General features: G+C 38.5%; 1 protein-coding gene across 4 annotated transcripts in view; it reads left to right on the top strand.

Moving 5' to 3' along the window:
- The window catches only part of CHRM3 (cholinergic receptor muscarinic 3), a 505,856-nt gene that overhangs the window by 217,214 nt on the left and 272,552 nt on the right, over positions 1–16,090 (top strand). For all 4 annotated transcript variants that reach the window (XM_055308972.1, XM_055308973.1, XM_055308974.1 and 1 more), the window contains exon 3: positions 13,377–13,439. The gene's annotated coding sequence lies outside the window, so the exon portion shown is untranslated. The remainder of the gene's footprint in view (positions 1–13,376; positions 13,440–16,090) is intronic.

Below are 16,090 nucleotides of genomic sequence, written 5' to 3' on the forward strand. Positions count from 1 at the left end.
TATTTGCTGTGGGCTTTTCATAGATGGCTTTTGAGGTGCTGAGGAATGTTCCCTCTATCCCTACACTCTGAAGAGTTTTGATCAGGAATGGATGCTGTATTTTGTCAGATGCTTTCTCTGCATCTATCTTGAGAGGATCATATGGTTCTTGTTTTTTCTCTTGTTGATATGATCTATCACATTGATTGCTTTATGAGTGTTGAACCAGCCTTGCATCCCGGGCATAAATCCCACTTGGTCATGGTGAATAATCTTCTTAATGTACTGTTGGATCCTGTTGGCTAGTATCTTGTTGAGAATTTTTGCATCTGTGTTCATCAGGGATATTGGTGTATAATTCTCCTTTTTGGTGGGGTCTTTGTCTGGTTTTGGAATTAAGGTGATGCTGGCCTCATAGAACAAGTTTGGAAGTACTCCATCTCTTTCTATCTTCCCAAACAGCTTTAGTAGAATAAGTATGGTTTCTTCCTTAAATGTTTGATAGAATTCCCTTGGGAATCCATCTGGCCCTGGAATTTTGTGTCTTGGGAGGTTTTTGATGACTGCTTCAATTTCCTCCCTGGGTATCGGCCTGTTCAGGTTTTCTGTTTCTTCCTGTTCCAGTTTTGGTAGTTTTTGGTTTTCCAGAAATGCGTCCATTTCTTCTAGATTGCCTAATTTATTGGTGTATAGCTGCTCATAATATGTTTTTAAAATCGTTTGTATTTCCTTGGTAGTGGTGGTGATCTCTCCTTTCTCATTCATGATTTTATTAATTTGAGTCTTTTCTCTCTTCTTTTTAATAAGGCTGGCTATTGGTTTATCTATCTTACTAATTCTTTTAAAGAACCAACTCCTGGTTTGATTGATCTGTTCCACAGTTCTTCTGGTCTCTATTTCATATAGTTTTGCTCGAATCTTTATTAACTGTCTTCTTCTTCTGGGTGAAGGTTTTATTTGCTGTTCCTTCTCCAGCTCCTTTTGGTGCAAGGTTAGCTTTTGTATTTGAGTTCTTTCCAGTTTTTGGATGGATGGTTGTATTGCGATGTATTTCCCCCTCAGGACTGTTTTTGCCGTATCCCCAAGATTTTGAACGGTTGTATCTTCATTCTCATTAGTTTCCATGAATCTTTTTAATTCTTCTCTAATTTCCTGGTTGACCCTTTCATCTTTTAGCAGCATGGTCTTTAATCTCCATGTGTTTGAAATCCTTCCAAACTTCTTCTTGTCGTTTAGTTCTATTTTCAAAGCATTATGGTCTGAAAATATGCAGGGTACGATCCCAATCATTTGGTATCGGTTAAGACCTGATTTGTGACCCACTACGTGGTCTCTTCTGGAGAAAGTTCCATGTGCACTTGAGAAGAATGTGTACTCAGTTGCATTTGGTTGTAAAGTTCTGTAAATATCTGTGAAATCCATCTGGTCCAGTGTATCATTTAATGCTCTTGTTTCTTCGGAAATGTTGTGCTTAGAAAATCTATCAATTGTTGAAAGCGCCGTGTTGAAGTCTGATTTTCTTTTCTGATCGTGAACTCAAGATTAGGAGAATCCCCCCTAAAAGCATAGCAGAAAATAGGCAAATGTGGTTTGGTGTCCTCACCTCATCTTCCCTGAGTCTCATCCAGTGCTCCTGGGAGGACTTCCACAGATAGTGAAGAGCTGATGTCATTAAGCACAAACTTTTGCCAAGTCAGATGCAAATTGCACAACAAGCAAAGGCTAGATGCATTATCATTCTTTTTAAAAATTTTTTTCATTTAAATTCAATTAATTAACACATAATATATTAGTGGTTTCAGAGGCAGAGGTCATTGAGTCATCAGTATTATATAACACCCAGTATTCATTACATCATATGCCCTCCTTAATGTCTATCACCTAGTTTATTCATCCCCTCACCTTAACCCCCTCCAGCGACCATCATTCATATGGCCACATTACAGGTTATCTCTGAGGAGCAACTACTGGCTTGGAGCAGAACAAGCCATCTCAGAGCAACAAATTGCTTTAGTTTTGTTTAAAAACTAGAATGAAGACAACATACGTTTTTATGCATATTTAAATATAAGGTGTGTATTTATACAGCAATGACAATCACACAGATTATATATTCTAAAAATCTCTCTGGTACCACACCCTACAGCACTATTCATGGTCAGCCTCATGCACACACACCAAAAGTTGAAGCCTAGGGAATTGCAGGCCTCAACATGTGTAACGTTCATTGATGAAAGGTCTACAGGTAAAGAGAAATGAAAATAAAGAAGCCATAGGTGAAGAAAAATACGTCTGTCTTTGTGTATTTGTATATGTCTACATCTGTCCCTGTGTGTGTGTGTCTCTCCTTTCTGTCAGCCTTTCTGCCAGTCTTTCTGCTTGTTTGTGTTTCTTAATCTGTTGCTCTGTCTCTTCCTGTTACATGCACATGTGCATGGGCATTTAGACACACTCTTCCCACATTAATAACAATTAATCAGGAATGTAAAATCACAAAAGCAATAATCAGGAAGCATGCAGTATCTCATTTAAGAGAAAAAGAAGGGTAGAGTAGGTCAAACAGCTCTGTATCTGGCCTGCGCTTTCTTAAAGACCACGTTTCTACTTATTCGAAAAATATTCACAATCCTATCGATACCTTACAACTAAACAAATCAAAACATCAATTGGATAATGTTATGAGGATGCATAGCAAAAGGTACAAGAAAACAATGTTACATATAATGTGAAATTTCAAATAAAAATCTTGAGTTCAAGGAATTATAACATTATGGATGTGGGAGAGTGGTTATCAAATCTCACAAGGAAGTCATGGCAGTAATTGTTATGATTTTAATACTTATGCACAGAACAGACTCACTGGCTTGGAGAAAATAAATCCCGAACCTATGTTCCAGAGTCTTTTCCTTCACTATACCTCAGATTCCCAGTGGCTCCTGTTAACTTCTAGGCCATCAAAACATCCAGATCTTACCTCATCCAACAAAACTTGTATTTCCTAGGCACCCAGGTAGCTCAGTGGTTGAGCATCTCCCTTCTGCACAGGTCGTGATCTGGGGGTCCTGGGATCAAGTCCTGCATGGGCTCCCCATAGGGGATCTGCTTCTCTGTCTGCCTGTCTCTCTGCCTCTCTGTGTGTGTCTCTCATGAATAAATAAATAAAATCTAAAAAAAAAAAAAAAGCAACTTATATTTTCCCCATATAGCTAGCTGATACTCCATGTGGTTGAAAGAAAACTGTGCAAAGGTGGAAATGATTTCATGGATTATAGAAATATCTTCATGTAGAATAGTTTTCAGTCCCTAATTGAGTATTTAATTGGCAAAAACTCAGATCAGCTTTTTCAAAGTGATGAATATCTCAGGTGTAGTAGGATTAATGGAATTTCAAAAAACAAGATGGAATATGAAGATATTATATTTGAACAAAATTACCCTTCATTAGCTTGAAAAGTGTTCACTTCTGTGTAGTGTCTGTAATATAGAAAAAATTAATACATTTTTTCAAGCATTATTTAGTTGAATATTTCTTTTTTTTGTCTTATTTTAAAAATTATTATTTTAATTCCTGTGTAGTTGGCATACAGTATCGGTTGACTCTTAATAATTCTCCCTGGTTTTTGTTTTATTTTGAATGAGTCTAGTTATTTTCTTCTTGCCCATGTTATTTGGGGGGAGGGATGTATGTGATCTCAATAAAATGAGTTTTACTAGAATGAAGCCATTTCTGTGAAATCCAGACATCCAGACAGACTTATCTGGATGGATTTCTCTACGGGAAGATACAAATACCTTCATGTTTACAGCCATCAATTAGGAAATCAGCTCCTCCCATGGCCTCAGCTGGGAGAAAAGACACTTCTTTGTGATGAAAGAACTTTTTTTAGTTTTTAGAACTTTTTTTAGCATGTTGGCTCTAGGGATCCTTCAGATTGCTTCTGATTTAGAAAGGCATAGCCTTGGTTATTAGAAGGCAGTATATGTTAACCATCTACCTACCAAAGATATTGTTGTTGTTTTAAATTTATTTATTCATGAGAGACACAGAGAGAGAGAAGCGGCTCCCTGTGGGGAGCCCGAGGTGGGACTTGATCCCAGTATCCCAAGATCACTACTTGAGCCAAAGGCAGATACTGAACCACTGAGCTACCCAGGTTTCCTCCAAAGATATTGTTGAATCCAGCAGGGAAAAGCGATACTAACTCAGAGCATTTGATCATTTTCTGAAAGATATTTTACAAGAAAACTCCAGGGAGAACTGATTAAATGTGTTTTTTCCATCACCAACAGCATTGTATTTCCCAAGAACAGCTGTACAATAGGAATTTTCAAAATTCTAATTCATCACTTCAAAATTGACCTTTTCCAAATATAGGAGGTTGAAATTTTAGCTAAATAGAGTTTCAGGAGCTCATTTGACTTTCAAGAGTCTATCCTAGAATATCATGGTTACATGTCAAAATGTGGTATTTGAAAATATGTATTTTGAATATGGTTATTGCATTTTTTTCTATTCCAAATCAATTAGTTTTTGTTGTGCAGTACAACATGCCATATTCTCTTTTTGGAAAGACAAATTTATTTTTCATGATGTTATAGAGTCTATGAATTTGGGGGAAAATACTAATCCAGACTCAAGAGCAAATTCAATTTCAACCTTGGCTATAAAAGAAATATATCTTTTTTTTTTCTGTACCAAAGTAGAAAAAAATCCTGAGCTGTGTAATGCAGCATTTACCTTAGTTCGCCTAAGAGAAACTCATGTGGCCAAAAAAAATTGTAAAAGCAAGCATCATAATGCATCTGCCTTTATAAAATTCATAATGTGTGTCTCCCTTTTAATTTCTGAATGATCCTGATGTAAAGATGATGGTAATGTATTATTTAACCCAGTAGTTCCCAGCTTTATTTGAGCACCAAATCTCTTTTTTGAATATTGTGGAGGTACTAGGAGGTACAACTCAGAAAATGTTGTAAACGCCTGTGAAGAATCGTCTGATTGCTTTTGTCTACTCTAAACAGTATTCTGTAGGTCATTTATCAGAATCCAGTTAGGGTGACTCACTGTGACAATGCCAGCAAGAGTTAATTTTTATATAAATGATAGTTCTGTGCCAAAAGTTTTGAATCTCCAGTATAATGTTAAAATGTCTATATTTGTATATGCATATTATATACAGTACACTGTGAATGATAGTTTAATTCTGATTTCCTTTGCTACACACACACACACACACACACACACACACACACACACACACTGGATAACAATCCGTAGCTAGATGACCACTGTAGTGTTCCACTGGAGGTTTTTTTTGTATCTGGATTTGAATGGTGTAGGATAGTCCCTTTCATGTCCCTACACTACTATTGTTTCGTGACTGTGTCTCTAGGTATCCTGCTTATCTGGTATCTTATAGAAGAATTTATAAATCTCAGATTCTTCCTGCAGTTAAATTTCTTTGCCTCTGTTAGTTTTTTTGATAAACTATATTCCTGAGGAATCTGCCTTAGCTGCAGGATACTCTGAGAAGTGCCTGCTAGAAGAATTTGCCAGGCGTGACTTCATTATTTCCTCTGATCTTAGCTGTATGTCTACTTGGGAAGCATTGTACACTTAAGAGAACATTTGGGGCACACAGTCCTTACCTACAATCCTGTGTAAGAGCCAGATACATGAATAGAAAGTAGGCTTAATTTAATTACAGGGAGCATGGTAACCGCAGATGAAGCTAGCAGCCCAGAGCAGGAGTGTGGGGAGAGAAGAAGCTCAGAGAAGGTGTCAGGCATGGAGGATACTGTCTGACTTAGAAGTGCTCAGCCTTCATATTATTGTAGGGGATTTGTTTCAGATGACTTTGATATCAGAATAATATCTGCTTAGATTTTTAAAAAGTTGAAAACTGGACTGTTGTGTAGAAAAAAAATTACACAGATTCCCATCCTTCAAAATGCAGCCATGTTATCCTTTAGACGTAGTATTTCCTATCGCTTTTGTACACGTGTCCTCATTCCTGTAGAAATTTTGCAGGCGCCTAATGGAAGCCCCCAAAAGATTCCTTTATGGGGCACCTGGGTGGCTCAGTGGTTGAACCTCTGCCGTCGGCTCAGGGCTTGATCCCCAAGTCCTGGGATGGAGACCTGCCTTGACCTCCCTGCAGGGAGCCTGCTTCTCCCTCTGCCTATGTCTCTGCCTCTCTCTGTGTGTCTCTCATGAATAAATAAATAAAATCTTAAAAAAAAAAAAAAAAGAATCTAGACTCTAGGCACATTTTTCTCCTTTAAAATTCATCCGTATATAAACATTGTTATTTGATCAGGCTTTGTAACACTGGTTCGACCAAAAATAAAAAATACTCCTTTCCGGCTTTCACAGTCCTATTATGACTTAACTTCAGGGACAGAGAGAAAGATTGAGATTTAAGGACTATAATTCAAGCCACCTGAGTAGGGACTGAGGAACAGTTACCTGAAGAAAAGGTGATTAACATTTCCAGTGTGTGAACTGAGCCATTTCTGGCTGAAGGGTAGCATTTTAGTAATATAATAATGTTTATAAAATAAAAGAACTTCAAGACTGGACCTTTTCCTTTGGTATAGATTTTCTTTTGAACTTTAAAATAATACAGGAAACCATTTGTTGGGCTAGACATTTTAAAATTATAGTATTATGGATAAAATATTAGAAATGCCTTTTATGAATCAGAATGTATTTTCCCATGTAGAGCAACTTACTGAATGGAGCATTTACTTGTTTTCACTCACTGCAACACCTTTCTACATTCTTTCTCTGAATAGTAGTTACAGTTGCTTTTCCTAAAATATATTTTCCAAGGGCTATCTCCCTCTTATGCCACAACATTGGAACATTGGCCAAAGATTATTTACAGGGTGCCATTAGTACAAAACTCTTTCTGAGGCCCAACAGGTTAATAAAGAGATAACTCTGAGAACATGGATTTTCTTGCCAAAAATAAGATAGATTTATTCATTGATTAATAGAAAGAGAGATAATACACGATTAGAGACAATACACAATTATGGATAATGGCAAATAAAATTACTACGACCTTTTTGACAAGTAATAGGCATTATCTGCTTACATATAAAATATGAAGAACCCTTATTTCATAAATTACAGCTTTAGGGATATATACCTACAAAATGAACATACATATACACAAAGATGGCTATTGCTAAATTGTGTCTAATAGAAAAAAATGAAACAGTCCTAATCTCATATATGGTAAAAGGATCGAAACGGTAAAAGGATTGAATAAAATTTGGCACTTCATGCTGAGGTGGGTTCATCTGCTCTCACAAAGCATGGGTTAGATCCATATGGATTGATGAGGAGTATGTATTGCACTGTTTACTGAGAAGAGCATATGCATAGTGATATGAAAAGTAGGATAATAAAAAATGGGTATGCTGAATGATAAGACAAAACATAAGGAGAAATAAACATCAAACTGTTAAATTCATGGGGGTTGAACTTGAGCATGAGAATGAGGGAAAGACAAAAATCATTTATTTTTTTCTCCTTATATAACTAGGTATGTTTTGGATTATTAAGTGAGCTTTATTACTTTATAGCTAAAAAATAGAAAATATTTTATTATGTATTATTGTGCATGAATGGCCATGTAATTCCATTTCTAAATCATTAGGTTGCCTGGAATTCAGGCCGACCAAGATGAAGTCTCCAGAACAAAAATTAATGGTGGACTCTGGGTGAACAGAAGAGCCTCCTGCCCCTACCTTATGCTTTCTGCTCTGATTCCATAGACTCCTTGAAATTATAGATAAGTTAGTTTCCTAGGTTTACCTATAAATGGATGTATCAACTCATAAATACCTCCATATCCAATGGTGATTAAAGGATGGAATATAATAGTTTTTCTATATAAAAGGAAAAGTGAAAATGGATAAACCCATGGCTCCTTTTCCTTCCCACCTCATTCCCACTAGTAATACAGATTACGTTTTGATCAACCTACCTCAACAGTTTTAGAAATATCATAATGAATCACATGCAGTAAATGACTCTTTCACTCTAATTTAGATATAGGGTCCACATATTATTTATTGCTATGTATTGCCTTCAGATTGATTATGTTATGAAAGGAATTAAGGGAGAGAGAGAGAGAAAGAATCCCAGACAGACTCCATGCTCAGTGCAGAGCCTGATACAAGGCTACATCTCATGACCCTGAGATCATGACCTCAGCCAAAATTAAAGAGTCAGATGGTTAACCAACTGAGCCACCCAGGAGCCACCACTCCTCTTCCTCTTCTTATCAGGACACCAATCCTATGGGATTAGGGTCCCATCCTTGTCACTTTATTTAACCCTTGTTACCTCTTTAAGGTTCTATCCCCAGATGGAGTCACATTGGGAGCTAAAGGCTTTCAGCATATGAGTTTGAGAGGGATAAAATTCAGTCTGTGACAGGAAGAAAAACAAACGTAGGATACTATGGGATACTAAATTTGTGTATATTTTTGTTATGCTAAGTTTCTCCCTTCTAAGTTTTCACTGTGTCTTTTGGTAAAAGAAACAAATTGAACTGACATTTAACTGCCTACTCAAGCCAGCAGGCATAATCTATAGAATCTTATTTTAGAAGGTCATGAATTATTTCATTAAATTGTTAAGATGTCTTCATATTTAACATAATATGTGAAGTATGTATGTATATCTTTCTCAAAAGTGACTTTTAAAACTCTGCCTTTTTTGCTTTTTAAGATAGTTAATGCTGCAAGAACTGGTTAAATGTGTTAAATTCTGGTAAACAACAGCTTCTATTATTTAACTGGCCCTGTAGAAATACTAGTTTGTTGATAGTAAAGACTTTTTCTTCTAATTTATAAGAAAAAATGAAAGAAAACAAGAGAATCACATCTAATTAGAGAGCCAGCCAGCAGTGTTAATATTATTAAAGAAGTTCCATTTTGTTACCTCTCCTGTGTACAGAGAAATGTGAAATTACAAAGTTTGGATAGTACTCTTCACACTGTTTTCTACATCTAGTCGAATCCAGCCTCCCAACTTTTATCTCCACTGTGTAAGATTCGGTCTGTGGAAATTGGATGGAGAAGCCGTTCTTTGCCACAGATAGGGTAAAGTTTTCTTCTCCATTCCTGTTTTCTACCAAAATTGAAATGGAGAGCAGTTCTTTTCTCTTCATTTAATTGTTGATTCTGCATCAAAATTCCCAAACTCTTGGCGTAATGAGACTTTATAAAAATCTTGGTGGCCACTCTTGCTGATCTCAGGCTCCCAGAGTAAGAATTGAAAACTGCCAGCCAGTAAGACTCCACCCTGCCCAGTTGCAGAGAATAAGCAGATTCATCCCCTCTGCTTGGCAGCTTCTGGGAATTGTGTGACCTCTGAGAGGTCTAGGTAAAACTTAGATGTCTAGGGTCTTGGTGAAACAGCATTTACAGTTCATTGCTTTCAAATCCTAGTTTGCTCCCCTGGTTCTTACTTAAAATTGATGACCCCCAACCCCTACCTCAAGACACCTCTGAAAGCAAGGGACTCAGTGATCTGCTGCACCACTACCAGTGCACTCACTGCAGAATGGTAAACCTTGTCCATGTTCCCAGCAGCTGGCTGAGGTCTCGTCAGCTCATGTGAGCCACTCAGTCTGCTACTGTCCTGATGATGAGTAGGCAGCCTGCCCTGAAGACTTCTGAAATTGTGTTTTCCATCAACCTGGCCCACTGGACATTATCCTGGTTTTGCAGTGACTTCTTAGACACTGCAGTGTGGTAGCTCTCCTAGACAGCAAACCCCCAAAGAATGCTATTCCCACTTACTGTCACTTCCATTCCAGAGGATTATGTTCTCAGGAATACCCAGGTAGAGGCTGTCTATCTTAGAGTGCTCAGTGTCCACTAAGAGATCTCATTGTGCTGCTCTGGCTGAACCCCATTGACTATCAAAATAGGCAAAGCAAAAATGTAGATATTGCTGGACCTGTTGTACCACGGCCCATTCAAACCAGGAATTGTGTTAATTTTGTCTTGAATGAACTAAAATAAAAAGGAATGGGAAGCGAAGGGGAAGGGTGAATGGAAAAAGATGAAGCAGCACCAAATTTTGTCTCAATGATCCTGATAGAGCTGCAGTGCCCCTACGCAGGGCAAACAGGCAGCTACTTCTTTATGTATAAAATGTAGACAATAGATAGGGCTGTAATGATGACATGATTGGGTGTGTATCAAGGGCTTGCTGTAGCACCTGGAGGATGACGAGCATTTGGTAAATAGTCATCATTGCTGTTATTGTTACTGCTACAATTATGTGCGATTAGAAATGGAAAGAAACCAAGCTTGGACAGCAGCTTTACCCATCTCTCACTGGACAACCCTGAGACAGTTACTCGATTTCTAAGCCTCATCTGAAAAATGGGAATTATAACAAAGGAATGAATAATTGCATTCATTAGAACAATTACACATTTTAACTATCTCTGTCTTTTGGGGCACCTGGATGGCTCAATCAGTTAAGTGTCTGACTCTTGGGTTCAGCTCAGGTGGTGATCTTGTGGGTTGTGTGATAGAGCCCTGTGTCTAGCTCCATCCTCAGCAGGGAGTCTGCTTGAAGATTCTTTCCCTCTGCCTCTACCCCCCACTCATGTGCTCACTCACTCAGTCTCAGGTAGATAAATCTAAAAAATCTTTAAAAAAAAATTCTGCCTTTCCTTATCTAGATGGAATGGCTTAAAAAATGAGAAGATGGACTTTGAAGGCGACTAGTCAGGGTATGATGCAACATCTGAGTGAGCGCAGATACTTAGTGAATCCTATTTGTAAATAAGAACTTAATGCAAACCAGACTTAGCATAATATATACATTTTTGGAACCATATTTATCATATTCCCTTAAAACAGGCTGTCAGGGACAACTTTGTCAAAACACTTGTTATTTTGGTCTTCAGATAAAGCAAGTTAAAAACTAAAGCTATATTGTGAAATTTAAAAGGAATATTCTGTATCTTTCCTAAGAGACTGGGCTCTAATTCAGCCGAATACAAGAAGTTAAATTAGTTGATTAAGCTTATTTATGTCAGAGCTGTGAGCAGGTAAGATGCTGTCTAAATCAGATGGCCGAGGATCGAGTTAACATTACTCAGATAGTAAAACATCTGCTCAAGTGTTCTGTGTCTTCCAGGCAATAAGAGCATGAGAGCAATATGCCTGCTCACAATAATTAGAAAGTAGGCGAATAACGACGTTTTGGAAAAGACGAAAGGAAATGGGACGGTTCAGATGGTGATACTACAAGTCCAGAACTGCCACTTCATTGATACTTGATTACGTCTGTAAATACCTATGATGTGACAAAAAGAAACTGTTACTTTAAGGACATTAACGAAAATGCCTACTTCTCTCTGAATATATCCTAAAAGTAGTATTGTGTTGGCCTATTGAACGAGGCTTCTCATCAGCCCTTCCCTAGTTATTAGTCTCAGGCTTTGTGTTCCTCTTTATTTGGCTAACTGCATGATTATGACGACAAACTCTGGAATCAGCAATCATATTTTCATTATATGACCTTTGAACTGTGTTTACTGGGATTTGGTAGAGCCTGTCATCCATACTCAGAGATTTGAAGCTTACCCCTAAATGAATGCCACATGCAATTAATTTACAAGAGAAGTAATCTGAAGCTAGAGTGGAAGCTAGTTCTCTCAATGGTTTTCAGAATGCTTTGCCACATCTAACACAAGAAACTCCGAGATACTTCAAGGTATTCAATCCCAGTTATTGTCCTCCAGTTCATTTAGTGAACAGAATATTTTTTATTAGCAGACTATCATAAATAAATAAAATTTAAAAAATATATTAACGATAAAATCCATATAACAAATACTTATCGAGCAACTACTATCTGCGGGACAATTAGCAGGTTACAGTGAGAGGACTGACATGTGCCTCTGTGGTATTTACTCGTCCTTGAGCTTGTTAGAGTCTAGAAGGAATCAGTGGTGAAAGATGAAGTCTAGGCTCACTGGCAATGACCCACATGGCTGAAAACATCCATGTGTTAGAGACCAGACACAGAAATGTCTGTATCCTCCCACCAAAGTGTAATTTGGTGACTTTCCCACCATTTCCTCTAGTAAGAATGAGAGTGTCAATATGGCCAAATATTCTCTTGAAGTTCCAGTTGCCTATATGTTACTTCCTGAGGAGATGCTGGCATCTAGAAAAAGATGCTCTCTAGGACAGTGCTTCTCACACTGATGCAGGACCAGTGACTTTTCTTTCTTTCCCTTTGCCCCAATCCTTCGCAGATGGCTACTTCAAGAAAGAGAAACATGCAAAACGTGAATCTGTTTTTTGCTATGAATGAAACGTTTCTTTTCATCGCTAGGCTTGTAGACCATACTCTCAGAGGCTGCCCTGAGCTCCTCTGATCACACACATTCCAGGAACTCTCAACCTCTAACCTTACAGCCTCTTTCATCCTGTCCCCTGAACTCACCTTCACCTCCCAGGAAACTGCAAGGTCCTTCTTTTAAAAATCCAGCAACATCTTGTCACTCCCATCCTCAAATTCTCCCATAGCACCTATTGTTGCCTCCTGACCCAGTGATGGCATTGACAGGAAAACCCTTCCTTCCTTCTCTGCCCATGGAATTTGGCACCTCTTTTTCTTTCCCTAGTGCACCCTCAGAAAGTTTTCCTAGGGTTCTGGCCTAAATGTCAGGCTCTGTACACTTTAAAATGTGAATATCAGTGTCTGAAATGGGGTTGGGGGATTTTCTTTAAGATTTGACTCTCTTGTGAGGTGGGCGGGGTGATGGGGTAACTGGGCGGCAGACACTAAGGAGAGCACATGACGAGATGATCACTAGGTGTTAATCCTCTATGTTGGCAAATTGAATTATTTAAATAAAAAATTAAATTAAAAAAAAAGATTTTACTGTATTCCTGGGTGAAAAGTGGGCTAAGCAGAGCTAACCGTGTGTGTGTGTGTGTGTGTGTGTGTGTGTGTGTGTACATGTCCTCACCGGCTAAAAAAAGGAGGGTACCCTCGCTAACATATAAAGTGAAGGAATGTGTGACTTCTCTTGTTTTCTCTTCTTGCTTTATGTCCCTTTACTGTGACCAGAACTTTGGCAGGAGGAGTGGAACTCTATACAAAGAGCCTTTTGTAGAAAGTCAATGGATATGTTTCTTCTGCCAATGACAGGGATCTTAACTCTCTGACCATGTGTATCCTTATCTCTTACATGAGATGATTAGATACCATGATCTCTAAGATCACTTCATCTAGAAAATTCTGTAATTTTCTGACATCCTCAAATCCTTTTGTGTACCCTATTGACTTATCCCCTCCCAGGGCTATATGTTAACCTCATTTTCTTAATTTCTTGTAGCACCTGTATTCCGATTAGAGGCTGAATAAGTGACATTCAGAACTTCCACTAAGGTACTATAAGGTAAGAGCTTTTGGGGGGTTGAGTTCTTTGCTTTCATAAAAGGATTTATGGCTTGATCAGTGAAACATTAACAAAGAATAGGAATTCCTGAGTCAGTGTGTTTCAATATGATTATAATTGCTCCCTGTGCATCTTTTTTTAAATTTATTTATTTATGATAGTCAGAGAGAGAGAGAGAGAGAGAGAGGCAGAGGGAGAAGCAGGCTCCATGCACCGGGAGCCTGATATGGGATTCGATCCCGGGTCTCCAGGATCGCGCCCTGAGCCAAAGGCAGGCGCCAAACCGCTGCGCCACCCAGGGATCCCTCCCTGTGCATCTTAATACAGATATACTAGTCATGCTCTATTTTTGCATCTTAGTTAAGATACTTCTTTTGCTTGTTTGCTGATAATATTCAAAATTACAATGAAAGCATGTTTGTTAAAATATGAAATAAGTTGTTTTATTTCAAATACTCATTTCTATCTTAATTGTAGCAATATGGGGTTATTGGAAATTAATGCAAAATATTTGAATTTTTAGCATATATGGAATCTTATAGCTCATCTAATTTTTAGAAGCTTAAATATTATCCCTTGATTTATATCACTTTATCCACAATGCTGTACAAAATCTGCTAGTGAATATAAAGAAAAAGCAATGTGGGGAAAAAATTGAATCTCCTTTAAACGTTGTTTAAACTTTATTTAGCAGACAGTGCTACTAGCCTACCCAATATCCCTTCACCCTTCCATAATAATAATACTAATTGTGATGTTTTGAAGGGCAGTGAACTGCCTACTTTGGAAATCTGTTCCTTCCCTGGCTCCTTTACTGAAGCCACATATGTAAGTCGCTTCTGGCTAATGACTTGTGGATGGTGAGCTCCAGGGAGGGCTTCCCTTCTTGAGTTTATTCCCTTCTTGATTTTATTTCATTCCTGAAATAAAAGAGCAGGGCTTCAAGAGCAGAATATTTTTGGAACATTTACTATTACTATTGCTATTACTCCATCTTCCTACCTGGAAAGCTATTCTAAAATTTGTAGCCAAATTTTAACTTACAGAGGTAACTGAATGATGACACAGAGAGGTCAGTGCCATTGAAAGGAGACTATTACTTACACATCCTGAGAGAAAGGCCACTCCCTGCCACCAGGGCCACCTGAGGAAGCACCAGCTTTGACCTGGAGGCAGAAGACAGAATGAGAAGAAAGTCTAAGTCAGAAAGAAAGTCTTTCAGAAAGAAAGGCTAAGTCAAAGCCTTTATTGGGAAGGTCTGTGGGAATAGCTTTGCAGGGCAGGGCACTTGGTTGAGGACTGGCCAGTTGGAACAGTGTGGTTGGTGTCTGGATTAGAGGGATGATCTCTGGCTGTCTGGTCCCTGGCCCTGTATGACTTAGGGCTGGGGAAATACTGGCTTGGGGTGTAAAAGAGGAGAATTGAGACTGTAGATCCCGGATTGCTTGGTTTACATATGAAAGGTGTGCTCTGTGCCACGTTCTTTGCCTTATGTAAGACTGGCTAGCTTGGGAGAAGCAGTCTATCCCTGGGCAGCCAGCTTTTAAGATCTCAAAAACATCATAAAATACATGAAAAACCAGATTAGTACCCAGCACAGCCCCCATCTCATCATCCCAAGGACAAAAGCCACAGCTAGAGATGTTGGCAAAGAAACATAAGTGAGCTTGACTCCTTGATGACATTCCTTCTCTCTAGCAAGTTTACCATACACTCTCCTGTGGCATAACTCAGATAAATCCCTGATTTGTTAGATCTCCTGACACTTGGAGCTGAATGCAGACATAGCTGATTCATGGACATTCAGATCAGGGCATTGTGCTAGACATGCCTCTTTCATCTTCACAAGAGTGCCATCCAGGTATGATTATACCCATCTACAGATGAGGAACCTGAGATGTTAAGAACTGTGGCCTATGATTACAGGCTGTCAAAGGCGATTTTTGAACTGGACCTGTCAGGTGCCTTTCCCCATACTCTGCTACCTTGATGCTTACCCTGACAATATATGCCAGGAGCCTGTGCTGTTGCTGATCACATCTGCTAGGTAGTCAGTGGCATTGCCAGCTCACGAGCCCTTTGAATGTTTGCTCTTCAATAATACGGAATTCCTATTAGACTATCCATTTATGAAACTAAGTAAACTGAGGCTATTTCACATTAAAAGAGAAAAAAGAAGAGAAGGGCAAACTCTAATTTGGGGAAAACAAGGTGAATTAGGACTGCCTATGAAAGCAAGTGAAGGAAATATTAATTCCAAGGTGGGTTGGTTTTGCTTTTTTTAAATTTTTTTTTAAATAAAAGGTTAGAACTAATGGTCTCAATATGGCCACAAAATTCAGCTTTTGACCTACAGTCCTAATATTAAATATTCTCCTTCTGACAGCCTCTATTACTTCACTCATACTTACTGGGTTCAGGAAGGGGGTGGAAATGCAGGTAAAAGATAAGTTATATAAAGAAACTCCTTTCCAAAGAAAGTCATGCACGATATTGAAAAAGGTACTGAGCTGGGTCAGGGAAGGAGGTGCTCAGGTAATGGGAAAGTCTCTGGGCTGGAAAATGCAAGAGGGGCAATGCAGGTGACAGCCAGCTCTTCTGAGGCTTAAAAATGCCATCTCACCTCCCCAGACCTTTGTTCTTCATTTATA

This window comes from Nyctereutes procyonoides, unplaced genomic scaffold, assembly GCF_905146905.1.
Source record: "Nyctereutes procyonoides isolate TBG_1078 unplaced genomic scaffold, NYPRO_anot_genome, whole genome shotgun sequence".
Classification (NCBI taxonomy): Eukaryota; Metazoa; Chordata; class Mammalia; order Carnivora; family Canidae; genus Nyctereutes; species Nyctereutes procyonoides.